The 27,922-nt window shown below is 45.9% G+C and overlaps 2 pseudogenes; one reads left to right on the top strand and one right to left on the bottom strand.

Annotated features, from left to right (window-relative positions):
• The first annotated feature begins 2,778 nt into the window (after positions 1-2,778).
• Positions 2,779-3,758, top strand: LOC146180669 (uncharacterized; annotated as a pseudogene).
• A 1,723-nt stretch (positions 3,759-5,481) lies between these two features.
• LOC146180668 (uncharacterized) lies at positions 5,482-6,841 on the bottom strand (annotated as a pseudogene).
• Positions 6,842-27,922: the final 21,081 nt, after the last annotated feature.

The following is a 27,922-nucleotide window of genomic DNA, read 5'->3' as shown; positions in this document are numbered from 1 at the left end:
CGCATTTGACTCAGTTGAAACCTCGGCGGTGATGCAAGCATTGCGAAATCAGGGGGTAGACGAGCCGTACGTGAAAGTGCTGGAAGATATATACAGTGGCTGCACAGCAACCATAGTTCTGCATAAAGAAAGTAACAAATTCCCATAAAGAAAGGTGTTAGGCAAGGAGACACAATCTCCCCAGTACTATTCACAGCTTGCTTAGAGGAAGTATTCAGAGACTTGGAATGGGAGCAGTTAGGGATAAGGGTAGATGGAGAATACCTCAGTAATCTGCGATTTGCTGATGACATTGCCTTGCTAAGCAACTCGGGAGATGAACTACAAATAATGATTGATGACCTAGACCGGAAAAGTAGAAAGGTAGGCTTGAAAATAAATATGCAGAAGACTAAGGTAATGTTCAACAGCCTCGGGAAGGAACAGCAGTTTACATTAGGTAGCGAAGTACTGGAAGTAGTAGGCGAATATGCCTACTTAGGACAGGTAGTAACCGCAGATCCGGACCATAAGATTGGGATGGAGCGCATTTGGCAAGCACTCGCAGATTATGTCTAGCAGCTTACCGGTATCGCTAAAGAGGAAAGCATATAACAGTTGCATCTTACCTGTACTCACCTATGGCGCTGAAACGTGGAGGGTAACCAAGACAGTTCCACTTAAGTTGAGGACAACCCAGAGGGCTATGGAATGAAAAATGGTAGGGGTAACATTGACAGATAGGAAGCGTGCAGTGTGGGTCAGAGAAATAACTCAAGTTACCGACATTCTAGTGGAAATTAAGAAGAAATGGACATGGGCAGGACATGTAGTGCGAAGAGAGGATAACCGATGGTCACTTAGGGTAACAAACTGGATTCCAAGGGAAGGAAAGCGTAGCAGGGGGCGGCAGAAAGTTAGGTGGGTGGAGGAGATTAAGAAGTTCGCAGGGGTCAAGTGGATGCAGCTAGCACAGAACCGGGTTAAGTGGAGAAATATGGGAGAGGCCTTCGCTCTGCAGTGGGTATAGTCAGGCTGATGATGATGATGACCTCACTGTAGAAACACTTTGATTCTTGAGTAAAAATGTTCAAAAAGTTAATCACATTGTATTCTTAAAACACGTTGTGATGAACAGCTGTTCAGTGCACAATGGCCTTAGTTGCTTATGCTCTGTAAAGCTGCTTGCTGAATGTCTTAGAGCATAGTGTAGTACAATGTACTCCAAATTAGAATTTTCAGCTAGAAGTTAATTATCCTTTGCTGTTGTTTAAGATCATGCAACCTGTTTTTTAATAACGCAGGGGCTTCATGGCTAGTGAGCACCGTGGGTAATGTGTTAGGTCTCCACAATATGATGTCGCTCTTTTGGCAAAGCAGGCCCTGTAAATTCTAGCAGTGCATGAGATGCCTGATGACTTCAATGGACCACGATGCTTCTCCTATACACGCATTAATATTCCAGGAAATCTTTGTCAATATAGCGCATAGTGAAATTGACATGGGGGGGGGGGGGCACATCGTACTTGTAAGCGTGCCAGCAGTAAGTTAAAGAAATGACCATTACTAAGTGCTGCTTTTGTTAACGATTACTTCCACTGAATGCCACATGGAATTTGGAGGCTAAGCTAAGGGTACCTTTGTTATATCTCCTGCCTCTGCAACTGAAGGTGTTTAAACAGCTGTTTAAACTGTTTAAACAGTGTTTAAACTGCACTAGTAGCTTCCTCTTCTCACTTATTTTGTTGTCTAGCAGCTGCCAATTGCTGAAGTGCACATTTTGATAAATGATGTTTTATTCCCAGGTTTGGTGTTTCTAAAACCACTGTCTCAAGGATCTGGGCAACATGGTTGGTTTTTTTGGACAATATAGGCTTTGCCAGGTATGTCAGCATTACTTATTTTTTTTTTTATGGCGTTCCTTACTGTGCCTTTTGTCTTCTCTATTTTTTATGGTCTTGATGAATCGCAACGTCATACCTGCCAACCTAGTAACAGGAAAATTCGGGAAACTGCTGGGGTTAGGGGGGGGGGGGGTGGAGGCATATCTTTTAATTCAGCAATTCGGAAATTATTGAGGCTGATAACTGAAAGAGGTGAGAGTGGCTGCCTAATAGCTTATTTTCAACTGATATCTGTGTTGTTGCATCGTCAGAAACTCTTCGAAGTATACTCGCAAGTACTTTTTTTTCTGTAACGACATTCTTCTTGGCTTTTGGTAGCACCATCAATCATTCCAACTCTGGGAAGCACAAAGAGTAGTTCAGCATTCCTCACTTCACTCAATGATCTGAAAAAGCCAACTGAAGCCTAGCAAATTGCTGGCGCCACAGTATTCCAGGCACTGTACTAGCGCACCCGAGATCATATAACTGGATTGCTAAATGCACCAGCCAGCCAGAGACCAGCCAGTCCGGAAAATCCAGCTCCCGTCTGTCGCTCACATTCATGCTGGTGGCCGCTACCTAGATTCAAGGTGAATGCTGGTGACTAACCGCTCCTGCGCTACTTTCCGGCATGATTGTATTATAGGATGTTATGGGATTATTGCTGAAGCATGCAAAAAAAAAAAAGAAAAACAAATGGTGGGCTGTGTCGGCCACTTTTCAGGAGATTTGAGCTAGTGTCCTTAAAATCTGGAGATGTAATCAAATTCGAGAGGCTCCCGGACAATTCGGGAGAGTTGGCAGGGATGCAACATCCAGAGGGGGCCTTATAATATTGCAATAAAATGGACACTGTAAATGTATGTATAGAATACAAATATAGCTCTTTTCATTACTCATTCTATAGGTCCCAACCTGGATGTCACCAGAACTATGTGACAAGTACAGGCTAAAAGCCTTCACCGACAAAGGCTACACAACTGTTGACGGCATACTTGACTGCACTGAAATTTTCATTTCATCCAGACACCATCTTCATTCCGAGTCCAAAGTGAAACGTACTCCACATACAAAAAACATAATACTGCAAAGCGACTAGTTGTTTGCAGCCCCAATGAGTTTGTGACATTTGTGTCAGATCTGGCTCCCGGGAGAGTGTCTGACAAAGCACTAACAAATTCTTCTGGAGTATTAGAGAGGTTTGCACTAGGGCGAAGTGTAATGGCTGACAGGGGATTCACTATTGAATAAGAGCGCAAGCAGCGGTCCTTGCAACTCAACATACCACCATTCCTGGAAGGACGGCCTCAGCTCTCAGAAGAAGACGAAAATGAGACAAGACTAATTGGTAGTGTGCGGATACACGTGGAAAGAGTCATCAGGAGGATCAAGACGTACAAAATACTCTCCCAAGTGTTCCCAAACAGCATGTCTTGGCAACTTAAAGTGTGGAACATTTGTGCACTCTTGACTAACTTCGCGGGTGAACCATTGCTGTGAGGCGGTGTGAATTCTCAGTGTTTGCTGTTTGATTTGATTTATGGAGATTAATATCCCAAAACAGCTCAGGCTATGAGAGATGCTGTAGCTAAGGGCTACAAAATAATTTTGACCACCTGGGGTTCTTAAATGTGCACTGACGTTGCACTGTATACAAGTGCCTTGTGATTCACCTCAATCAAAATGCTGCTGCAGCAGCTTGGTTTTGAGCCCGGTCTCTCGGGTCAATAGTAGAGTGCCCTAACCACTTAGCAACAACAACAGGCTCTTCATGTTTGCAATGCAAGGCTGTGCCAGTATGCTCGTGCATGTCTTCATCATGATCCATGTTTTTTGTTGGTTGACATGGCCATTATCAGCCTACACTCACTGCAGGGCAGACTTCTGTATTAATGTAAAGTAACCCTGTGCGGTGTCAACTGCACGCACCTGATGTCCCCAACTTCTATTCTCATCCTTCAACAAAACGGCACTCACTGCTGTGCTTGCCCCCCCCCTCTCAGAATATCATCGGCTGTTTTAAGGAACCGTTGGTGATGTTTCCTTTGCATTACGTATCCGGTCCATGCCCATTTCTTCTAGATTTCAACCATGATGTCATGAATCAACATATTTTCCCTGACTAACGGCACTCATTTCTTGTTTCTTGTAATCACACGATCAATACTACGCTACAGGAGAGGATCAAAGGAGGGCGGAAGGCAGGGATGTTAAATCATGTCCTCAATTCTGAAACTTCCTTAATGTAATTTTATCCCTTTCTCCATGGACTATCATGGCTGTGTAACTGAGGGTTTTGCACTACCTTTTTAGATGCCTCCTCTCCAGCTTGTTGCAGAATGTCTGCACAACCTCTTTGATTTTAACCAAGTCAAACGTTTTATAATTTATAAAGGCTGTACACAGAAGTTGGTTATATTATATGCACTTTTTTATCAACTCATTATTGTTGTGAGAATAGTCCTTTGCAGAACAGCCCAATTCTTTGGTTACTCCAAGTACGTTGACGATATTCATGTATACATTTGTATACAGAACAGACAGTGTGTTGAACAGTCCAATCCTTCAAGAGGTTAACATCCCCATCTTTTAATGGGCTAGCATCCCCCAAAGATTCCAGCATGCTCATGGTTGTGAGCCATCGTGTACAAAGCATGACAAGCTTTCTAGCACCTTGTTTCCATTTCCTTTCAATACACTGAACTTTTTATAGTACCAGTGCATAAAAAAAGAAAATTACTGATGTATGCAAAACAGACCTGATCAACCGTTGTTGTCGCTGTCGGTCTGTTTGAACATTGTCTGCAATCCAATGCCCTCGTAAAACTGTAAAAAAGGTAGCTACTTCTCATCAATATACTGGCAATGATCCAGCTCAGTGGGTGCCACTCTTTGACTTGGAAGTATGTGTAGAATATGCTCAGCTTTCGAGCACATAAGCCACTAAACAGTCTTCATGACTGGGCATGGTCACGTGGTTAACAAAACATCTGAAATCCAAAGAATGTTTTGTGGTTTGTTATAAGCTATTCAGTCTGTTAAGACATGTTTATGTAAAATTAATAAATGCAAGAAAGCAATAATTTTTACTACAGGTGTCTCTTGTGTTACCTAAAAATATCATTGACTTTAAGTCAACAGTGAACTTTGGAATTTTTTTGAATACTTGCACACAGCACTACTATGATTTGAAGATTGTATGCAACTTCACAGTGTCGGAACAACGTCGCTAATTATTCATTTTATACCGTCAGCCAGAAAACGATCAATTGTGCACTAGACAGAGGCTTAATACCATAATAAAGAATCCAGCAGTGAAATTTATTATTCCTGATTGCTTCAGTGTGCATTGTTCTTTGTCCTCTCAGTTAAATAATTTATTAGTGCACCTAGGCCAACGTACAAATGCTGCTCAAGAGTGCCCACAATACAAAGATGCTTTACAAGCACAGATGCAGCGGTGAGTTAGGCTACTTTAATAACAAGACAGCTTTTTAACAGCTAACCTGTCCTCCCAGATGCGTAATGCTGCTGATCATATGCAATTACACAAGGAAGTACAGAAGAAAAAAATCAGCAGTATTCATTTCTTGTCCAAACTTCAGAATACAGTACTTCAGCAGTTGCTGGAAATGTGGGGTAGCAAATACATAGTAGCAAAAAGTGTGCAATGTTTTGCTACCTCTGCAAAGAAGCCACTGTCAAAGGGCACGAGAATTTGCACACACCTTTCTTTGCTGTACACGAAGAGTACACAGGAATCCAGGCCAGTCACACCCATCCGGACTTGCACTTGCGTATAATATTTGCTGCTTTTCTTTAACTGTCCATCACGTAGATGCATTTTGGCAAAGTCTTCAACCTTGAGAGGACCTTTGATTTCTATTAGACGTTAGTGCACATCATTTGCACTTCCCAAGACCGTCTGGGCTTGCTCCTAGGAAGCTGTGCTCCCGAGAGAGGAAGAGCCCAGTCTCACTAACTTCCAGCTCCACATGGGTGTTATTTCGGTCCTGAAAGGCTCGTCGGGCTTCGGGCTCGCACAATAGTCCCCGCTTCATCGCAAATGTTGCCCTAACTTTTTTCCCTCCCAATGCTGTAGCAGTGAGACTTCGGGCATCATGTGGTCCCATTTTTGTTTGACATGTTTTGACCCAAGTGAACACTCTATGTGTCAGTGATGCTGTAATGATACCCTTCCTATATCTATGCCAAAGGAGGCAACCACTTTGAAGTCGTGTGGCTGCTTCTAAGGCTGCAACTTCTTCCTGCGTATACGGCAACAAAGCGTCCCCCTGTTTAACTCGCTCCAGCCCCCTTGCAGGTAGTCCAGGCACATCTTCAGGGTCTGAACTTTCAGCTTTCTTTCGTTTTAGTGGCATGAAGTCGTTGGCTTCCAGGACATCTGCGAAGCAATCCAATTTGCTTGTTTTAAACTTTCCATGCAGGTTTATAAGGCGCAATGTGGACAAATCCATGCCCTCACTTGGCAGCGATGAGTACACTGCTCTTCTTTTGTGATGCCTAGGTGCATCGCTGATACTTTCAGTGATGTACTTAGAAAAAACAATGTGCTGAAATCTCTGTTATTTTCTTTGGGTCTCGTGGATTGTACCACTGACGCTCGCCTTCGGTGCATGCCACAGCATCTGGTACATTAGCAATATCATGCTGTGCAATGTGCATCAGCCATACAAAACACAGCACACAAGCTTAAATACTCTGCCTTTCCCAGCAATACATGAACAGTTGCCACTTATCACTTCTCCATCACACTTAAGCAGCTTGACCCTAACATTATATGTTGTCCGTGTTGCCATAGATGCCAGCACTTGTGCTTTCACCACGGTCTGTGAAGTGTCTTCAGTTGAAAATGTCAAATTCTGTAAATGGCCTGATGTGAAAAGCCACAGGCCACTCTCTCAATGTTTTTGAGCGCCTTTGCTCTCAATGTACCTGCATAAAAAATGAACTTCAACATTAGTATCGCTTCCGAGACATTTTTTTCAAGCATGTACATCTACACATTCAAGCCACAGGTCGTTCGGTGAAGCTTCCTCAAAAATGCAATGAGGCCATTTAAACAGACCCCCCCCCCCTTTCTTTGGTCCACAAATGTCCACCTCTCAAAGTTTTCTGGGTAGAACCCTGATTACCTTGGATACTAAAGTTTTTAGCATTACAGAAACTCTAAAAATAGAGAAATTCCTACTTCCCATGAGCTTAAATCTGGTCTGTACATCAGAAAAAGGCAATTTAGGAGTACTTTGTTGGTTGAAGACGGACACCAAGAAACCTTAGTGCTGCTTATAAAACAGACAAATTAACAAAATGAGCACTTCTAAGCTTTACTTCATTTCAAATGAAAGGATGCCCATAGGATGCATTTCAAACAATCAGTAAAAAAGCGTCCTGCATAGTGAAACTGACACCATTATCATAAGTTAATAACGTTAGGTTCTGTAAAAACCTTGCAAACACTTCATAATGAAACAAGGAATTTGTAGCACCACACTGTTCGATTGAAAAAAAAAAAACTTCCTCAAACCTTTCGACATGGTCATGCTCCCTCAGGTTTCGAATAGGCGCTGATCAGTTTTAGAGAGCAATGACAGCTTACTATATAGAGTTCGCATAACTGACAATGTGCTCTTTTCCGAAGAAAGGGTTCAGTGACCGCGTTTCAGTGGTCCAGCCTGGACCATTGTGGCTCCGTAGTCCACATGACATGGCAGAACCGTGCACAGCTGTCAAAAAGGTAAAAAGTCTAGTCATACAACATGCCAGTGCAATTTTAAACCTAACACTGCATGCTCAACTTCCTGCTGTCTATAAACTTTGCGAGACTACATATTTTGACCATGGCATTTCCATTGTCATAAGTGAAATAGAAGCATTTACACAACATGCAGCACTAGGAAAAAAAGCCAGGTAGTACCAGGCAATCAGAGCCCCATAGTCTACATATATGCTAAGTTAATAAAGAGGTTCTATGTTTTGTTAACATGGTACAACCTTCATTTCATAACGTTTATACCCTACAGATATCAATTCAATCCTGTGTCACACTGTGCTGGTAATCTGATAACAATTATATTTTCCTAGAGCAGACATAGGCTTTAATGAATGCTATTTCTCATTTTCATTGATTTTATCATTCAGACACTGCCTAAGGTACTTTGAAGGTAGGTACTGTACAGAGGTTGAGGTGCTCTTAAAATGCTTGAAGAAAGCTGTAATAAGGCAAATCTAAATACGTTAGGTTGCATTTACAAGGAACCCTAAATATCAAATTAAATATAGGATAACAGTAGTGAAGAGAAAAAGGCAGGAATAAGACAAAAATCATAATGCAAAAATCAACCCAAAATAAATGCTCCACCGCGCATTGTTTCTTCTGTACGCTTACTTACAGCTTAGACCTAATCCGTCAGTATGAATCATTAATAAAATATTATTACGGCTACTTATATGAAATTTGACGCGTATTCCCCAGTGCGAAGTTGATATACTTGAATGAGGCTATGCAGATGAAGTTTTCGTATTAGTAACGAGACCCGATTCACTTTTAACACAAATAAAAAACGTCACTGAGCCTACTGACGGACCTCAAGACATCACAGCGGCTAAATATTAGTTATGCGCTATGGCCACGTAAATACTATCAAGGGCTCAAATTACTCGGCGCCGCATTTCAAGACTGTCGCCAACAAGTACGTGGTGCTCCTATATTCATAACTACGTTAACGTTACACTCATTGCGATGCACGTCAGCGAAAACAGTGCAGCAAAATCAAGTGCGTACATCAAAATAGTACTCATACATATCTCAAATTGTAGTGTTCTAGAATAACACTAGCTAAAACCAATGCGATACTCGGCTCATATCATCAACAGAAAAGGAAGAGCAGCAGACACTTTCAAACGTTGAGCTTTCATGAGTCAATACAATTTAGTAAAGTACTCAGATGACGAAATTTCCTCGATGGTGAAGTCGGAGAGACGTGCGAGAAGTTTGCGCTTGCTCATCGAGCGCTGATTGGAATGGTGCAGTGGTGCAGCTGGCTGTAGTTCTGCTGACGACTGGACTACAACTAGCATGGCGGCGGCGCGACTTCCGGAAAACCCGCGCATGGGTTTTCGCATACAAATGCATCAAGAAAAGCAGTAGCTTTTCTGATGCCATGAAGAAACAAAATCTGCAGTATTTGGTGAAAAATTTAGTTGTCAACGGCGTTCAGAAAAAGCTCGCGATTGGCTTTTTAATAAGCGTAGATATATGACTGACTATAGAACACGCGTGTGCCACATGTGGAAGATGGGCTTGAGACTTGGTCTTCTTCTTTTGGCAGCCTGTCGATCACTTGATGTTTGCGACTGGTCGGATCTGCGGCAGGTTCCATCTTGGTCAGCTGTACGAAGACAAGTCTTTTATTTAAATATTTCATTTTCGCCTAGACTTTTACATTGCAGGCAAATGTAGGGTGGAAAGATAGAATAAATAACTTCTTTGCTCACTGCCACCAACTGCACTATCACATCAATATATTTTATGCGCCTGACTTTCATGCGACCCGACTGAAATACATTAGCGCAAAGCCGCAATCAATGAATCCGCGAGAAAGGCGGGATCACTTCGTTTTGCTGGAGTCATGATGTTGCAATTTTCAACCGTAGCGCACTCAAACCTTACCCTCCCGAAGCGCGTTCTTGCATGCTAATGCTGCAATTAAAAAATTCTAGCAAAACCAAGTGTCCGCGCTTGTCATAGAGCGCGTATGAGGGATTCCAACGCGGCAGAAAAAATAGTTTCCGCGATATTTACATGAAACCTACAATAAGTTTATTCCGTAGAATACAGCTTAATTTTCTCAAACTAGATGGAACTTTTACAGCAAAAGCGACCGGATATTTAACGATAAGTCATCTGATTTATTTTCGTTATTTAACAACCGAGCATTATTTAAAAAATTGTCTTATCAGCCAAGACTACTATTTAGACAGCCCAACTCGTAGAAGCTTATAGATCCCGTTGTAAATTTTTAAAACTTGGAACAAGTTACCTGAACACCTCATGAGCATGTGAGCAGCAGGAAATAATCCGCACGACAAAAATACAACTGCTTGCCCAGAAAGCAAGCGCACAGAGCAAAATCAACCATATGGCAGTGTGAAACGGCTCAGATCTGTGTGCATCACATATATAATTCCAAAATCCATAAAATGAACGCGCTGGCTCACTTACTTTGCCAGCATACCGCATCACTCAATCATCAAATTTCACGTATCGACATCATTACAGCAGCAAAAAAACAAAACAAAAAAAAGCACTTGCCATAAATCTTGTACTCAGTGCTGGCACGAGCTTCGGCTTGGCAGCAGCGATGATGCTTGTACAGCTTCTGATCGCTCCTATGGTGAGGGGTGCTGCAATATTTATATCAGTGATAGCATTTGACATTTAACTGGGTTGAATGCGTCCAATCGATGTGAGTCGGATAATCGAATTTTCCGAACAAAATGAGCGCTAATACCTGTACGGCAAGTGCACCGCCATGAAGAAGTAAAAGACCAGCGTTTTAGTGTAGAGGAGACCAAGGACTTCGGGCTTCGGCGAAACGAGCTTCCACTGTCGCAAACAGTTTCCAGATCAGCTGATATCGCCTACCTGCACGATCAGCGCAAGGCGCGCACACCAATTTCAAAATATACATTTACAGTAACAAGATGCGCATAAGTCTCAAAACAATACATAATTAGTTGCAGTACATTATCTTATAGAATAAAATCAGCGCTAATTTGACTTACCTGATCGGTATACATGTGATTGCATGCACTTCGATATGAAGAAGTTAAAGACGGACGTTTTGGGGCAGAGGAGATCGGACCTCAGACTGCAGCGAAAAGAGCTAATTCCACCGCCGCAGCATTGTTTCCAAGTCGGCTCAGCACGTCCTCCTGCGCAATCAGATCGAAATGCGCACACATCGATTATAAAAAAAAGAAAAATGTACGTAGTGTTACGACCAAGCATCCGCAATTGCGCGCTCTATTGTTCGCCTGTGGGCATGGATAAGTTTTGTGAATATGTGGTGATGGTCCAATGGCTCTAAGTGAGCCTGTTTCCAGGAATCCTGTTTTGTAAGCATGTTTTGCTTTGTGGACAACCTGCAAATGCCAAATTGACCCTGTCAAGAGAACGTCTGGAAAAACACAAAGAAACGTCCCCCTGAGGGAAATAGCAGGAAGTGCTTTCTTTCTTTTGTTCACCCTTCCAGTCGAGAAGTGCTATCCTCCAGTGATGAATGCCTCCTATCCAAAGGAGACGACAGAGTGACATGTCCGCTGACGTGCAGGACAAGAAAGGAGCATGACTCATACGGCCATTAAGTGATTTCCCGGGAATGCAGGAAAGATTTGCAATTGTCGAAAAGGGACCATGTTGGGAGCCCTATGCGGCGCCACGTGCACTCGGGTTTCTGAGAAGTAAAACCCCTTGTCAGAACCAGCCTGTGGTTTCTTTGCTGAAGAATAGAAATGTACCTCCTCTCCTCGCCGTTCCCAAGCTTTTCCCGCCAACAAGTGATCACGCCCAACGAATGAATGCCGGACCAGTCAGTGCTTCAGACCATCAGTGCAGTGATGTGTTCGATTGGATGCCGATACCTGAGGGGCGTGCCCTGGATTTGGTTGGTCAGCATCTTCAGAGAGGGGCTGGACATAGGGGGGTTTTAAGGACGCTGCAGAGCACGAAATGTCGCTCTGGGCCCTGGGTAAACGGCTCATCCAGTCGCTTCTCGCTATGAACTCTTAACGCTTGTCATTTTACTGATGTACCCTTCTTTTTCGTGTAAATATTGTAAATAAGTTTTCTCAAAGTGCCATTAAACCTGCTTGTACATATTTCACCAACTTCGAAGATTCAATCCTACTTCAACCCCGAGTCTCTGCACGCTACCAAGTGAAGGCCGGGTCGACTTAGCCCCAGCGTCACGACAACTGTGATCAGCGGTAGGATCTGAATCTACAAGCACAACGACTGGTGACCAGCGTTGAGATCTGAAGCTACAAGCCACAACACCTTGTGATCGGAGGTGGCATCTCAAGCAACAAGCAGGAGCAACAATCGGCCAAGAGGGCAGCTCGGAACATCGATCGCATGTGTGGGTGAGTGCTTGGCTTTTCTTCTGATGTGGACCAGGTTCTAGAACAGGGTTAGATTTTAGAACTGGTAAAGAGAGTGTGGAAACGCCTTTAGGTTGGTAGTTTGCACAGTTGTTTTGGAAGTAGCCGACACTCGGAGCGATCATGGACCTACAAAAGCTGCAGAAACCGGACCTGTTGCTATTGTGTGAGGAATTGGGAATTGATACAAGTGGTTTGGCACGAAAACCCTTGATTATAAAGGCAATCACTGATCTGGGAACCGATGATGAGGAGCTCAGTGAAGCATGGAACCTCATCGGTCAAAAAAAGAAGCAGCTCAGACAGCAGAAAGAGCGGGAAAAAGAGGAAAAGAGGCGTGAGCGTGAACTTGAGAGGGAAAAAGAGGAAAGGGAGCGCGAACGTGAGTGGGAAAAAGAGGAAAAGAAGCGTGAAAGAGAAGCAAAAAAGCTGGACCAAGAAATTGAGCTCCGGAAATTAGAACTAGAGTTGAGCAAGAGGTCGGGCAATTGTCCCCAGCTAGCGGTACCTCTTCTCAACAAGGAGGCAGATTTCAAGATGTCAAAGTACATGCAGCCATATGTGATATCAGGGGATATCGGTCTGTATCTGGCTAACTTTGAGCGAACCTGCGAAAAACTGTCCTTCCAGCGAGACACTTGGTCTCAGAGATTATTGACGGTTCTGCCCTGCGAGGCAGCGGAGGTTGTCGCGCGGCTAAGCAAGGAGGACGCGGACAACTACGAGAAGGTCAAAGCTTGCCTTCTGAGAAAGTATAGGCTTAGCGCCGAGGCGTTCAGACAACGTTTTCGGAACGCTACTAAGTCCAGGGACGAGAGTTACCCTGAATTCCTGTACAATTTAAGAGTAAATTTGGGCGAGTGGCTAAAGAGCACTGATTCCTACAGTGATAGGGACGCTGTAATCGAGCGAATTCTTTTGGAGCAGTTTTATAGCTGCCTCCCAGAAAAAGAAAGAAATTGGTTACAGGACCGAGGCGACATTAAGTCGGCAACTGAAGCTGCCGAAGTCATTGAGGAGTACGCTTCGCGCCGACAATTCAGCAACCCAGCAGTGGATAGGCTCCGCAATCCCAAGTTGAGTGTGAATAACCGTCAGAAAAGGCACTTTGCTAGATTTGCAAACGAAGAAAGGAAGGCTTCTTCAGGCAAACGCCCTAGAAAGGACGGCAGTGAGAAAAGTGGGGAAGTGACCAACGCGCAGAACACAAAGAACAAGCTTGGGGCTAGGAAGCCGCTCACATGCTTTAGGTGTAATGAGCAGGGTCACATTGCCGTCAACTGCCGGAAAGAAAAGTTTGTTTTCTCGTATGTCAGTGACTGCGATGAAAATATGCAGCTTTTGGAACCTTACATGCATGACCTAGTAGTCAACGGGAAGCCTTGCAAGGTACTGCGCGATTCGGCCGCAACGATGGATGTTGTCCATCCGGCGTATGTATCGCCTTCCGACTATACAGGACAGTGTGCGTGGATCCGCCAGGTAGTGGAGGAACAGAGTGTGTGCTTGCCAATCGCGAACGTGGTCATCGAGGGCCCTTTCGGCAAGTTAACAACCGAGGCTGCCGTTTCAGGAAAGCTTCCTAAAAGCTACCCGTATTTGTTTTCCAACAAATCGGACATGCTACTGCGTAAGAGGGGCATCCTTTTCGGAGACCGAGTTGTGCAAGCCTTAACACGTTCAAAGGCACGAGAACTAGCTACACTGCTCATACCAGAAAATTCCACAGCGGAGGAAACGGCAGTTAAAACAGTGGTCGAAGCGGAAGACAGCAGGTCAGAAAACTTTGAGAGCGAGGCATCTCAAATAGGTCAACTTGAAAGTGAGCTTGATGAGACGCGGAACGAGGGCGTTCTTGAGAATAACCTCTTGCCGCCAGTGTCTAATAATCTCACGAGACTTCTAAGTGGAACCCGAGAGGACTTAGCTATGGAGCAAGCCAATGATCCCAAGAATAAGCTCGAAGTACAGTGGGAAGGACCTGCTAAAGTCGTTGCAGAGCTTTCTGACACTAACTACGCAGTGAAAGTCCCCGATAGGCGTAAAGCAGTGCGCATTTATCATTGCAATCTTATGAAGCCTTATGTGCAGAGGGAAGCCGTGGTAAATCTAACGTTAAACCTTCCCGAGGAGATGGGGGACAACTTGATTTGCCTCAGCGGAAAAGGAAGCAACGCTCAGGAGCTTCTCAAAAAGACGGAGCAGAGAGGAGAACTAAAGAAATCCCAGCTGTCCGATCTGGGCGAAATAATAACAGAGTTTGAGTCCTGCTTCGTGGACAGGCCAGGCAGGACTGATTTGACTGAGCACGATATTGAGCTGACTTCAGACGTGCCAGTGCGATCAAGGTGCTACCGATTCTCTCCAAGGCAAAGAGAAATTCTGGATAGGGAAGTAACTCGCATGCTGGAATTGGGAGTAATAAAACCCTCGGAAAGCGATTATGCTTCGCCTATGATCTTAGTAGAAGCTCCAGGTAAAGACCCTAGGCCTGTGGTAGACTACCGAAAGCTAAATTCTCTCACCAGGGATCAAGTGTATCCTATTCCGAATATTGAGGAGAGAGTAGAACAGGTCAGTAGAGCGGCATATGTGACTACGCTGGACCTTACTCGAGGATACTGGCAAGTACCGCTCACTGAACGCGCCAGCAGATACGCGGCTTTCGTCACTCCGACGGGCAGCTACCAGCCAACAATGATGAGTTTCGGGCTCAAAAATGCTCCATTTTGTTTTTCCCGACTCATGGATAGGGTTTTAAAGGGGTGTGAAACATTCGCAGTGCCTTACTTAGATGACATTGCGGTTTTTTCCGACTCATGGGCGGACCATATGGTACATCTAAGAGCTGTACTGAGCCTTTTGCGTCAAGCTGGACTAACCGTAAAGGCCGAGAAATGTTGCCTGGCAAGGGCGACCGTGGACTACTTGGGTCACAATGTAGGTCAAGGTTTCAGGAAACCTAGCGAGATTAAGATTTCTGCGGTAGCAGACTACCCGCGGCCGAGCACGAAGACGGAAATTCGAGCATTCCTGGGTCTGACGGGATACTACAATCACTACATCCCTAACTATTCATCTTTGGCTAGCCCTCTGACCGACGCTCTCCGCAAGACAGAACCGACAAATGTAGTCTGGGACGAACAAAAGGAAGCCTCCTTCGTAAACCTGAAGGCTGTGCTGATTAGCCGTCCGGTATTGCGAGCTCCAGACTATGGCCGAGAATTCACGGTCCAGTGTGATGCCAGTGATCGAGGGTTAGGTGCTGTTCTCTGCCAGAGAGATGACGACGGTAATGAGCACCCCGTGCTCTACTTGAGCAGAAAACTGAGTTCTAGAGAGAGGGCTTATTGCGCGTCAGAGAAAGAATGCGCTTGCATTGTATGGGCCATTCAAAAACTGCAGTGCTATCTTGGAGGGGCCAAATTCACCGTAGAGACGGACCATTGTCCCCTGGCTTGGCTGCAAACTGCGACATCGAAGAACAGTCGCCTTCTTAGGTGGAGCTTGATTTTACAGCAGTACAATTTTGAAATAAGGTACAAAAAGGGGAAGTTAAATGGGAATGCGGACGCGCTTAGCCGCTCTTTCTAAGCGGTCCGAGATGTTCCTCACCATGTATCCAAATTGATAATCAGGTTTTTTTTTTTTTTTTTCGTGCGCTTGTATATGTGTGACTATGTAAAGCAGCACGTTTGGTTTTCTAGGAATACGTGGGTCCTGAACGTCTTGAGAGTGGGCTTTTCTCGAACAACAATGGCAGTTTTCTTTTGACCTGGTCTCTTCAGACGGGAGCCGAGTGCTTGCTTCGACATGTGGTTGAGTTTCAGACAGCTCGAGCAATTTGGCCTACAACAATCAAGACAACGCGACAAGCAACAGCGAGCTTCAAGCGTTCACGTGCAGGCCATTAAGTCGTCTCTTCATGCAGCAGCTGGGACTGCTGCCCTCCGAGACTCTTCTGGCGGGGGAGGAGGCTGTTACGACCAAGCATCCGCAATTGCGCGCTCTATTGTTCGCCTGTGGGCATGGATAAGTTTTGTGAATATGTGGTGATGGTCCAATGGCTCTAAGTGAGCCTGTTTCCAGGAATCCTGTTTTGTAAGCATGTTTTGCTTTGTGGACAACCTGCAAATGCCAAATTGACCCTGTCAAGAGAACGTCTGGAAAAACACAAAGAAACGTCCCCCTGAGGGAAATAGCAGGAAGTGCTTTCTTTCTTTTGTTCACCCTTCCAGTCGAGAAGTGCTATCCTCCAGTGATGAATGCCTCCTATCCAAAGGAGACGACAGAGTGACATGTCCGCTGACGTGCAGGACAAGAAAGGAGCATGACTCATACGGCCATTAAGTGATTTCCCGGGAATGCAGGAAAGATTTGCAATTGTCGAAAAGGGACCATGTTGGGAGCCCTATGCGGCGCCACGTGCACTCGGGTTTCTGAGAAGTAAAACCCCTTGTCAGAACCAGCCTGTGGTTTCTTTGCTGAAGAATAGAAATGTACCTCCTCTCCTCGCCGTTCCCAAGCTTTTCCCGCCAACAAGTGATCACGCCCAACGAATGAATGCCGGACCAGTCAGTGCTTCAGACCATCAGTGCAGTGATGTGTTCGATTGGATGCCGATACCTGAGGGGCGTGCCCTGGATTTGGTTGGTCAGCATCTTCAGAGAGGGGCTGGACATAGGGGGGTTTTAAGGACGCTGCAGAGCACGAAATGTCGCTCTGGGCCCTGGGTAAACGGCTCATCCAGTCGCTTCTCGCTATGAACTCTTAACGCTTGTCATTTTACTGATGTACCCTTCTTTTTCGTGTAAATATTGTAAATAAGTTTTCTCAAAGTGCCATTAAACCTGCTTGTACATATTTCACCAACTTCGAAGATTCAATCCTACTTCAACCCCGAGTCTCTGCACGCTACCAAGTGAAGGCCGGGTCGCCATAGCCCCAGCGTCACGACAGTAGTAACAAGATGCGCATATATATACGCACTCCAGAAACAGTTGCAGTATATTGTCGTATCGAGCAAATTCTGTGCTAATTGGACTTACCTAATCGGTATAGTGAGTGTCCCTCCATATTAAAAGGCGAGCATTTTGGGGCAGGAGATACCCAAGGACCCAGACTGCAGCAAAATGAGCCAATTCTGCCACCGCAACCAGCCGCAGCCTTGTTTCCAAACGGCTCAGCAAGTCTTCCTGCGCGATCAGCGCACACACCAATTATATATATATATACGGGTGTCCCAGCTAACTTGAACCAAGGGTTACAAAATAATATATTTGAGGTAGGTCAGTGAAACCAGTTGCATACAACTACCAGCCTGCTTGAGCACTACAGGCAATTTTTCGTTTTGCAATTAGTTAATTGCCTAATTATGTTAACTTTTCTAATTTAACAAATATTCACCTTAGACCAAAAATGTGAATTGGAAAGTTGTAGAGCACCTTCAGAAACCCCCATTCTATTAATTGGGATAAAGAAAGTCTCACGTGTATCTTATTTTCCGGGCTCAAAAGAAAGCCCGCGAAATACAAATAATACCACGTGACTAGCGCATTTGAGCGCAGCGATTGTGGTGCTCTCAGTCGTGGTTTGAGCGAACGAAATCAGCTGCGGCCGTGACCCGATGGTCCTGTTGCAGCGGCAGGCAGAAATGTTGGCAATGGTTGGAGCGAGCTCGCGAGCTCGAGCTCACCCGTCGTCACCGCGATCTTGGCCAGGCCTGTGCACCGCAGCAGCCTACATGAAGACAGGCGGATGACGATAAAGAACCGGCAAATGAAGGTGCAGCGCTAATTCTAGTCGAGTCACATGATGTCATCTCGCCCCTTTACCCAAGCCTGTATGCGCAGATTCAGTGGCTGATATCTTATCGCTCATCCGTTTGCCGTAAAGTTCGCTGATGGGAGAGGAGGAGGGTTTGTTAGAATCCCGGTGGTGTCGGCTCACCGCTCTCGCTGCTACTTGCATCGTCACGTGGGCCGGCTGTCTGACGCGGGCGAAGAAGCCATCGCAGGCATATCGGCCTGCTGCTTTAACGGGGCCAAGGAGACACGGCCGCAGCTAATTTCGTTCGCTCAAAGAGAGCACCACCTGAGAGCCTGAGAGCACCACAATCGCTGCGCACAAATGCACTAGTCACGTGGTATTATTTGTATTTCGCTGGCTTTCTTTTGAGCCCGGAAAAAAAGATACGTGAGACTTTCTTTATCGCAATAATTGGAATGGGGGTTTCTGAAGGTGCTCTACAACTTTCCAATTCACATTTTTGGTCTGAAGTGAATATTTGTTAAATTAGACAAATTAACATAATTAGGCAATTAACTAATTGCACAACAAAAAATTGCCTGCAGTGCGCAAGGAGGCTGGCAGTTGTATGCAATTGGTTTCACTGATCTACCTCAAATATATTCTTTTGTATCCCTTGGTTCAAGTTAGCTGGGACACCCGGTATATATATGTATAAAGACATATGCAAGGAGTATATAACAAGATGAGCATATGTTCCAAAACAATACATTACTGTGTTCAGTATAATATCGAATCGAGCAAAAAGCTCCTCTGATCAAGACCGGAAGATCATGTACTTACGCATGTTTTGGTGAACTTCGGCACGAATAATCTGTACAGAGCGACTGCAATCATCAGCTGCGTATATGGGCTGTTCTTTTTAAACGCTGACTGCTGCAGGAGGTTGAGACAGATTGAATTTGCGTGAAATAAAAGCGGACGATAAAATTAGGCAGTAGGCATCGCGCCCACACGGAGGCTGGCCGTCGACTGAGTGGCGCCGCGCACTTAGCTCGCACGGAAGGTGTTTTCCCGCCATGTACAACTAAATTTAGCTACAAGATCCACCACGGTATGCACGGACGCGGCTCCGTATACAGGAAGCTCACATAATAGCGCCGTGGCGGTAGCTATTGATTCCAACCTAAAAGAACTAGCTAGCGCCTCAGTCAGGGAATGCACGGTAACCGAAGGGGAGGAGCTGGCCGTTGCTCTTGCGGTGGTAGCCGGGTACCGATGCAACACGTCCCTTACCATTCTTACAGATTCTAGAGAAGCGTGCCGTAACTACACGAACGGCCGCATAGGTCGCGCCGCCCTCAGGCTCCTCCATACCACGACCCCATCAAAAGTCAAGCACAACATCTACTGGGTGCCAGGACACACCGACATAGCGGGGAACGAACGCGCCGATCAGGTAGCTCGAGGGTACACGAGCCGAGCTTCCTCCCAATCGGACGATCTACCCGAGCGAGTCGGCCCTACGTACTCCGACATTCTTAACTACTATAAGGGGGTACGGATCCGCTATCCGCCGCCTCATCGGGATCTAAAACAACAAGAGGCCGTGTACTGGCGAAGACTGCAGACAGGAACATTCCCTAACCTGCATACCCTGAGCAAAATTTACCCGTCACAATATCGAGACACCTGCCCATGGTGTGGTAGCAAACCTTCGCTATACCACATCACGTGGCAATGTAAAAATAACGACAGCTTTCGTAAAGACCCGAGTGCGGAACAGTGGGAGAGCCGGCTCTCCAGCGGCGATTTGGATTGCCAACTAGGTTTAATCCAGCACGCCCAGCGAGCAGCGAAGCTCAGCGGAGCCTTGGAATAGGGGCACCGACCCTGTGAGAAGACGGAAGATGGAACTCTTCCGCTACTAGCACAAGACCCTCCCAGAGAAACTAACGTATTTCCTATCCTATCCTATCCTATCCTATCCCGCCATTTGGACACGTGACCTCAAGAAGAGGGAAGGGGGTGGGGAGAAGCTGCAAAGCAGGGAGAATCTCAAAATAACGGCTTGAGGGGCTAGTTGGTAGACATATCTGAATACAAGAATTAGGGTGGGCGAAGAAAAAGAAGGAAACAATAATTGTGCCCGGCCCGCACCGCATAAAGCACAACGGGCTTAAACCAATAAAATATAAATAAAAGGGTAAAGAAAATAATTTTGCATTGCAGAAAAGAAAAAAAAAAGAGGGGGGGGATCTACCATCATCAGCGAAACCACAGCCGAGGGGGGCCCGGCTCAGCGGTATTTATTTTCTACCTTAGAATCTCTCTGTGTGCGGTGCATGCAATTCTTTTTTTTTTTCGCCGCTATTTCTCTCCGCTTCGGCATTCCGTCGCCCCCGCGGTAGGGTGCCTCGATGCCTTTCGCCTCCCTGTGGTTCTTTCCGCTTTGCCGCAGGGAGAAGAGATGGACCGATGGGGGGCAGCGGGTCCCACGCAGCGAGAAGCAGTTTCCTTTCTTTTTCACGCCTACTCCCCCCCCCCTCCCTCGTCGTTCAAGACCGTCGTTCAAGAAGCGTCGAGGTCGTTTCTTTCCTTTTCTTTTCTTTCTTCGACGGCTTCTGTAGAGCCCTCGTCTTGATACCAGCGGCAGTAGTTCTTTGCATGAAAAACATATGGCTTGGAGTGAATGCATGTAATGTTCTTTTAACCGAATATCTTCCACACAAACCAAGTGTGGGGCAGTAGAACACCTGCAGCTTCATTTAGCCAAAATAGCAAGACCTAGCTACGTATATAGTGTTCAGCAACTTTATCGGAACAGTCATGGAAAATGTTTCCACCGGTCAAGGTGGAAAAATTTTTCAAGACGGTTAAGTTGCAGAACACTGCATATTATGAGTGCTTTTGCAGAGATTACATAGTCCATGCGGATTTATACTTACCAAAGCAGTACGTGGGTTATTTAGAGCACCTGGGGCTGTCATATCAATCGCAAACCACATTTCGTTTTCGCGTTTGGTTTTCCATCATAATGCGGCTTCTGCAGCTCGACTAAAGCCTGTGACCTCGAGCTCAAGTTGGTAAAAACCGATTGAACCACATAGTAACTGCTGCAAGTTTCTGACAAAAATATTTGTTCTAGGGATGCATGAAAAGCAGTAGAAGGTCGCAGCGCAAAGTGCACCGGATCCGTTTGAAAGCTCATAGAAGCTCACCGCCTCTTTTCTTGACCCCGTACGAAATGTAAACTCACTGAGGCTTATACCTGCGAAACGAATCTATGGGCGTTTAGATTTGATAGGTCTAGAGGGTACTGGCAAAGTTATTGACGGTTAACTTCTAAACCTTGAAGGCACGTGACCTCTTCGGTTTACCGTGCGTTTGCTTGGGGTTATGTTATAGGTTACCTTTATGATCAGGTTGATTTAATTCAGAGGTTACCATTTAACCACAAAAAAATGAGCAATTACATTCGTAGGTTCATAGCAGTTTACCATGCAAATCTTAGGCACTTAATGCTAGGTATGCTTCAAACAGTCAATCAGCGCCTACCAGTTCACAAATTCAAGCATATAAATTCATGACAACTACTCCCGATCAACTACAGAGTGTACCATCCCTGCCGCGGCTCAATAAGCACGCGGTTAAAGCTTTATTTCAAAATATGTATAAATAACAGTTAATTTCACCTTTTGTTGAGCGATGTATAATTATATCAGCAGGCTCAAATGACATAGTGTCAGTATATATCATGCACGCGGTATATATAATTCAATGTTGCATAAAAATAGCTGTTTCAATGATAAGAATTTTCCACTTTTCTCCTGCTAAGCCGACTGCCTAATGAAACGTAGAGGGGAAACCTGCTGTATTGCAGGAAACTTTACTTTGATATGCACAATGTTATTTAATGATATATTATAGCAGCAGTGAATACGCGGCTGGGGAAAAGCGGATTCGAGAAACATTATATATACGTATTCTGGCATTTCATACCATATTTCTGCGTCTGAGGCTGACGTTGAAGAATTTAACACAATATAGACCGCCACTGGTGCAGGAGCCGATCGATCCTCGTCATGCTGCGTGGGATTCTCAAAACGCAATCCCTTTGAATTTTCTCACGAGAACCAAAGGTTACTTCTTGCACAATGCTTGTGTTCGCAGGAAGTTGCGTTCGACAGGCGAATCGTCCGGGCGATCGGCTCTTTGTGTGCCTTCCATTTTTATTTGGAAACTATCAGTACCACATTTGTGTTCTGGACAAAGACAGTCGGCCTCGTCATATTGATATATCAGGAATAAAGCTTTCCTAATCCCCGTGTTTTAACTGAGGCGGGCAAATGTTTATCCCAAGCTGTTCCATTTATCCTCATGTCAGCAATATCCCCGAGTTTCGTCTATCGAGAGTGCAGCATATATGTATATATACGAAGCGTTACAGCTCATTTGGTCCAAAAGCCACATCGCTAACCCGGTGTCGCTTGAGTATTGTCGAGGTTTGTCTGAAATATTCGGAACGTGGTAGTAAAATGGAGATGTGGTTCAGGTTCCCACCGGGATCTGTGACAGATGCTGCGCCTTTACTTTCCTATAAACAATTTACAATTAACTGCGGTTCTCCACCGAAATAGAGAGATAGAGAGAAGAATGAGAAGGCATTGTATCCCGTCGAATGTTAAGGGGAAGCTTGAGCGTCCCCCTAATTTTTATTTCCTTCTTTCAATTATTATTAACTATTCCATCGTACCACTGTGCAAGGTCGTGGAACAATTTACTCTGTGCGAGTGCAGACGTGCGTAAGTGTGTGCGTGCACGTGCATGCGTCACACACGGCTTCGTGCCGATGTCGGGATAGACTATTAACTCAATAATCTGGGACATCTTGTTCATTCTAAAGTTATAGCTAATTAAAATATGCGCGAAACTTCTGATAAAGCCTAGTGCACACAGGTTCCAACTCTCCCATATCTGTGTTCCTTGATTGTTATTGATCCAGCCTCCCAATCATACGAACCTGCATGGCTTAGCACGTGTTTTCTTGTGTATTCCTCTTGCAAAGTCAATGTACTTTGATTATATTTTCACTATAGCTAGATGGTGGCGCCTATTTGGGTTCCGCCTTGTCTTCATTATGCTCTTTTTGGTGCGCTAATGGGTATCCGAGTTAGCGGATCACATAGGTTACGTTTGGCGGCCTTAACTTTTCTACTGGCTTGGAAGTAGAAGGCAGATTTTTGTAGTGCATGGTCAGGGGAAAGCCAGGCGCACGTGTTTGCGTAGTTAGAGGAGATGATTGTAGACGAAGCATAGATAGCCATAGCCGTATCTACTCTCTGCGAAGCGCTCTGCTATTCTGCGCCCCTAGACATATGTTCCAAAGGTATGCGAAGTGGGAGACGCCTGTTGCACCCAGTCTCCCGCATGCTGTAAGAGACTTTCGGTGGCGCACTGAGTGTGGCGTACTCGATCCCAACCAAATTAAGACAGGCTTTAAAGCTGGCATATTGATCCGCACTGTACCAACTTTGGTCAGGTCGAGTCTCACACATATGTGTCCTTAAGGACTGCGTCGCAGCTTGGACATTCCGCTGCCTAGCGCCGTGAGCTTTTTCGTCGCACGGAGAAAGGCCGAGCGAAGCGTTCGAACAACGTGTAGTGAAGTCCGTGAGGTTGATCATTTGGTAGAATAGGAACGCGGTCGATCGTATTCGGCGACCCCGTTGTCTACTGTTCCCTTGCTAGTGCGTCTCACCTGGATATAGCCAGCTGTTAGTTCTTGGAGAGCAAAGCTTTATCCGGAGGGGTTTGACGCGGCACATCCACCTCAGGAAGGTCACTTGTACATCGAAGTAATTTGAACACGGTTCTTGCCTGACACAAGCCTGCGGCTCACGCGTATATGTGTGAGCCCAAAGGTTCGAGCAATCGACTGCCTGGAAATTTGTTAGGTGGTGGAGGTGGTGGTTAAAACATTTATAAATGACAATTAAATGTTTACAGAGAGGTGTTTGGGTTAGAGACGTATCGGACTCCTCCCCTCACAATACTAGGTGGAGCCTCTATTCCGGGGCTCCATTTGCAAGCAACGCCGCCCGCGTCCGTTGAACCAAGACCTTTTGAGCCTTGAGGTCTTGACAGCCGAGCAGGGCCGCCTCCCAGTCCTCTCTAGTCGGGTTGGGGTTGGGGGAATTGATGGGTTTGACTGGCACGCCCAGACCATGTGGAAGGTGTCAGCCACCTCCCCACAGTACTGGCACGCACCACCAAAGCACGGGTTGAAATGTTTAAGCACCGCCAGGCACAATATAGTATTGGTAAAAATGTTAATGAGGAGGCGCTCTTCAGCGCGATCCGGTCCCTTACAAGGGGCCGGTAGCGCCGGTGCTCCTTCTTGTAGTAATCGGTGATGTCTTTGAATGTAAGAGCCAGATTGTCTGATTGGGAGTAGGCTTCCAAGGACAGGGAGATAGCCCGGGAGAGACTGCGCGGGCGGCCTGATCGGCCTGGTCGTTTCCCCTGAGTCCCTGGTGACCGGGTGCCCAAATGAGATTATGCGGAGTTGGGTCTATATATCGGCAGCTAGATTGCAGTATACGCCGGGCAAGCGGGGGAGCCCATTCCAGCCTACAATTCCGACAGGCCCCTCGCGAGTCGGTGATGATGTGTTTCGAATTGGGAATACTGAGAGCCAGAGCGATAGCAATCTCCTCCGCGTGAGTTGTGCTGTAGGCTTTGAAAGTTAGCCCGTTAACCGTGTTTGTGTTGTGTACGCCTGCAGCCGTATACCATCCCCCGTGGTAAGGACCGGCAACATCCACATAATACACGTGTTGCTGGTGACCATAGTATCGGTCCAACGCTTCTGAGCGCGCCTGGCGACGACCGCTATTGTCTTCTTTGGACATGTTGCGGGGAAGGGGCCGGACCTGGAGGGCGCGTCTCCAGAGTTCTAGCACTCTCATCCTTTCCTCAATGTGGTAATCGTGTTTGATGTGTAGCCGGTCCAAGAGGCGGCGACCGGACGTGGTCTGTGTAAGACACGTGTATTGGCTTAGTAATTGGGCTTCTCGTAGCTCCCGGAAGGTGTTCACCACGCCCAGAGCCAGAAGTCTCTGGTTGGACGTGCTGACCGGAACGTTGAGAGCCCGCTTGATGACTTTCCGGTGGATGGCCTCCAATTGATCCTCATCGTGTTTACGCAGGTACAAGTAGGGTGTCGAGTAGAGGATTCTGCTCGTTACAAAAGCATGGGCAAGCCGCAGTGCATCCTTGCTTCGTAATCCGCCCCGCTTGTTGGAGACCCGGCGGACCATACGGCCCACCTGGTCTCCCACCATGCGAAGTTTGGCCAGAGTGGTGTCAAATCTGCATTGATGGTGTATGAAGAGGCCAAGGACGCGGATCTCTTCGGCCTCCCGGATCGGTCCCGAGGGGAGACTGATGCGAAGTTGAGTTGTGTCTCGAGGGAAGGGATGTACGTGCACAAATTCAGATTTAGCTGGGGCGCACTGGAGTCCGCATTAGGTCGCGTAGTCGTCGACTACTGTCGCCGCTGCCTGCAGGCAGGACTCCATGTGGCCCAGGTTACCTTGCGTGGCCCAGATTGTGATATCATCCGCGTAAAGTGCGTGATGTATCCCGGGAAGAGAAGCCAATTTGGAGGGAAGATGAAGCATGGCTAAATTGAAAGGAGGGGAGACAAGACAGCGCCTTGAGGTGTTCCCCTCGAGCCGATGGTGTATGGCCCGTGTTCCGCATCTTGTATGCGTATGTAGGCTTGGCGGTCTCTAAGGAATTGTTTTATGCAATTGAATGTTTTGTTACCACAGTTGGTGTAACTGAGGTGATCGAGGATTACTTCGTGCTTCACATTGTCAAATGCGCCTTTAAGGTCCAAGGCCAGGACCATCTTTTCATTATGGGGACATTCGACAGGGTCTAAGATGTCGTGGTGGAGCTGAAGGAATATATCCTGTGCTGATTTTTGAGGGCGGAAACCGAACATGGTGTCCGCGAAAATGTGCTGTGTTTCGAGAAATGCGGAGTGTCTGCCGCGCACCATTGTCTCCATCAGCTTGCCTACACAAGACGTGAGAGAGATGGGGCGAAGGTTCTCCACATCAATAGGTTTGCCGGTTTTCGGGATAAAGGTGACGAGAGCCGACTTCCAGTCAAGAGGGAGAGAAGTGTCTCCGTCTTAAATACTATTGATGTATTTGAGAAGCACGACATATGCTGCATCGGGAAGGTTGGCCAAAAGCTTGACCGTAACCTTGTCGCGCCCGGGTGCAGTAACCCACTGCATTATATATTTCTTGCCGCTACCTTATATGTTGGGTACTGTTTGCTGTTTTACTGAAACATTATTTATTGTCCTAGTGTGCTTTGTTATTTCCATTTTTATCCATAAGATTTCTTTGGTTCCCTGCTATGTAGATAGTTGAAGTTCACGCCTATGACGTCATGATCGTTTCTACTCTCTTATCCCGGTACTTTTCAAGCAGAAGTCTTAAGTTTCTGGACTTATGCAGCATTACTTCCATATGCAGGGCTATTCTACAAGCGACCTCTCGGCTTAGTACGTACGACAGATAATTCGCTTTAACCACTTCCGATACATGTTTACGCCTTAAAACTAAAAGTTCTTCATATTATTAGTCTGCAAGCCACAACAAAAACTCGAAATTGCGGCAGCTGCTTCAAGAAAGAATTCTTTACAATTAGCCTTTTTAATTGCGCGTACCTCGTGTAGATCTCAATATTCGTAATTTTGAATATCTCTGTATAACCTAGGGGTCTCAAACTCATATTGATATGCAGAATGCGTTGAGAAAATATGTTTCTCGCGCACCTTGAGTGGACAATAACAAGCAAGAAAATATAGAAGCCATAATTCAAAACAATCTGTAAAACAAAAGCAAAATACTGATAAAATAAATTAAATTCAACTGTTTCCTTCCTATGAAACTACACTCCCATTATGTGGGGAAAAAAAATCAGGAAAAGCGGAGCATCTTCGAATGTTTGTGTCCAAACGCGCCGGAGGAGCGCGTTACTTCAGGGTGGCTTGGCGGTGTTACTGAAAGGATAACAGCGGTTGAAAACTACCACAGTCGCTTGTCCTGACAATGTATAAATGCGAATGAAAATGAGGTCTGGTTGTCCAGCGCCTAGTTATTGAAGGTAACAAAGTTGACTCTCATAATTTTCACTAATAACGCGCAACTTAGGAAAACGCGCTTGTATTTCCAACATTTCGTTCGCACGCTCGAGATCGTCTCTTGGTTCGCGTTCTATGCTTCTGCAACGAACTTGAAAGCATGCACCCTCGAGCACAAGCTGCCTAGTCTTCCAAAAATTGTTGACAAGAAGCGGGGGAGGAGAGGGGGGTAGTTTCCAGACCACTGTAGAATCGGACTGCTCGCTGCGAAAATGCGCCCCTTCGACTTCCGAAAAAAAAAAATGAAAAGAGCCGCCCGTCCCACCCCGGCAGGTCGTAAAAGAGGATGAATGGGCCACACGCAAAGAAACAAAACCAAATGACAAGGACGCTGGCCCGTTTTCTCGCGGCTCTTAGCTTTACCAGACTGCTTTGAGAAAAAAAAGTATGTGAATAATAACCTGGTCAATAATCATTTTCCTTTGTTTTTTTTTCATGTGTTTGATCGGAAGACAACTTTGTTCGTAAAGAGCTCCTTCAAAAATAGTATACAAATACCACAAAACTACATGCTCTCTTCAAAGTCTGAGTGTACACATCTCTTCTCTCGCCCAGTCAGGAACGCTCGCCACCAACTTTCGAGCTGCGGGGGTGACACAGTTGCCCCGCCCTTCCCACCATTTCCCCCCTCTTTTCCGTCCTTCCTTCGAAACGTCAGAGCGCGCGGTCGGTTTGTTTCGTCCGGGTCTCCCTCCGTGTATGCAATTCTCTTCTCCAGCAGCGAAGTCGTGTTTTTAGAATTTGCCTCTTTGCTTGCCTGCCGGAGCGTTCGCTGCGGCCAAGGCTTGCCAGTGCCCTGCGCATAATGTCTGCCCCCGTGTGCTTTTTCTCTTCTGTCCGCTTCTTTTATTTTACACAATGGCCTTTTCCCCCCTCACAATGCGAACTTGCGTCT

This window comes from Amblyomma maculatum, chromosome 8 (assembly GCF_055883805.1).
Source record: "Amblyomma maculatum isolate TAMU_Amacu chromosome 8, ASM5588380v1, whole genome shotgun sequence".
NCBI classification, from domain to species: domain Eukaryota; kingdom Metazoa; phylum Arthropoda; class Arachnida; order Ixodida; family Ixodidae; genus Amblyomma; species Amblyomma maculatum.
The sequence above is the reverse complement of the archived record's forward strand: the minus strand, read 5'-3'. Positions and strand labels throughout refer to the sequence as shown.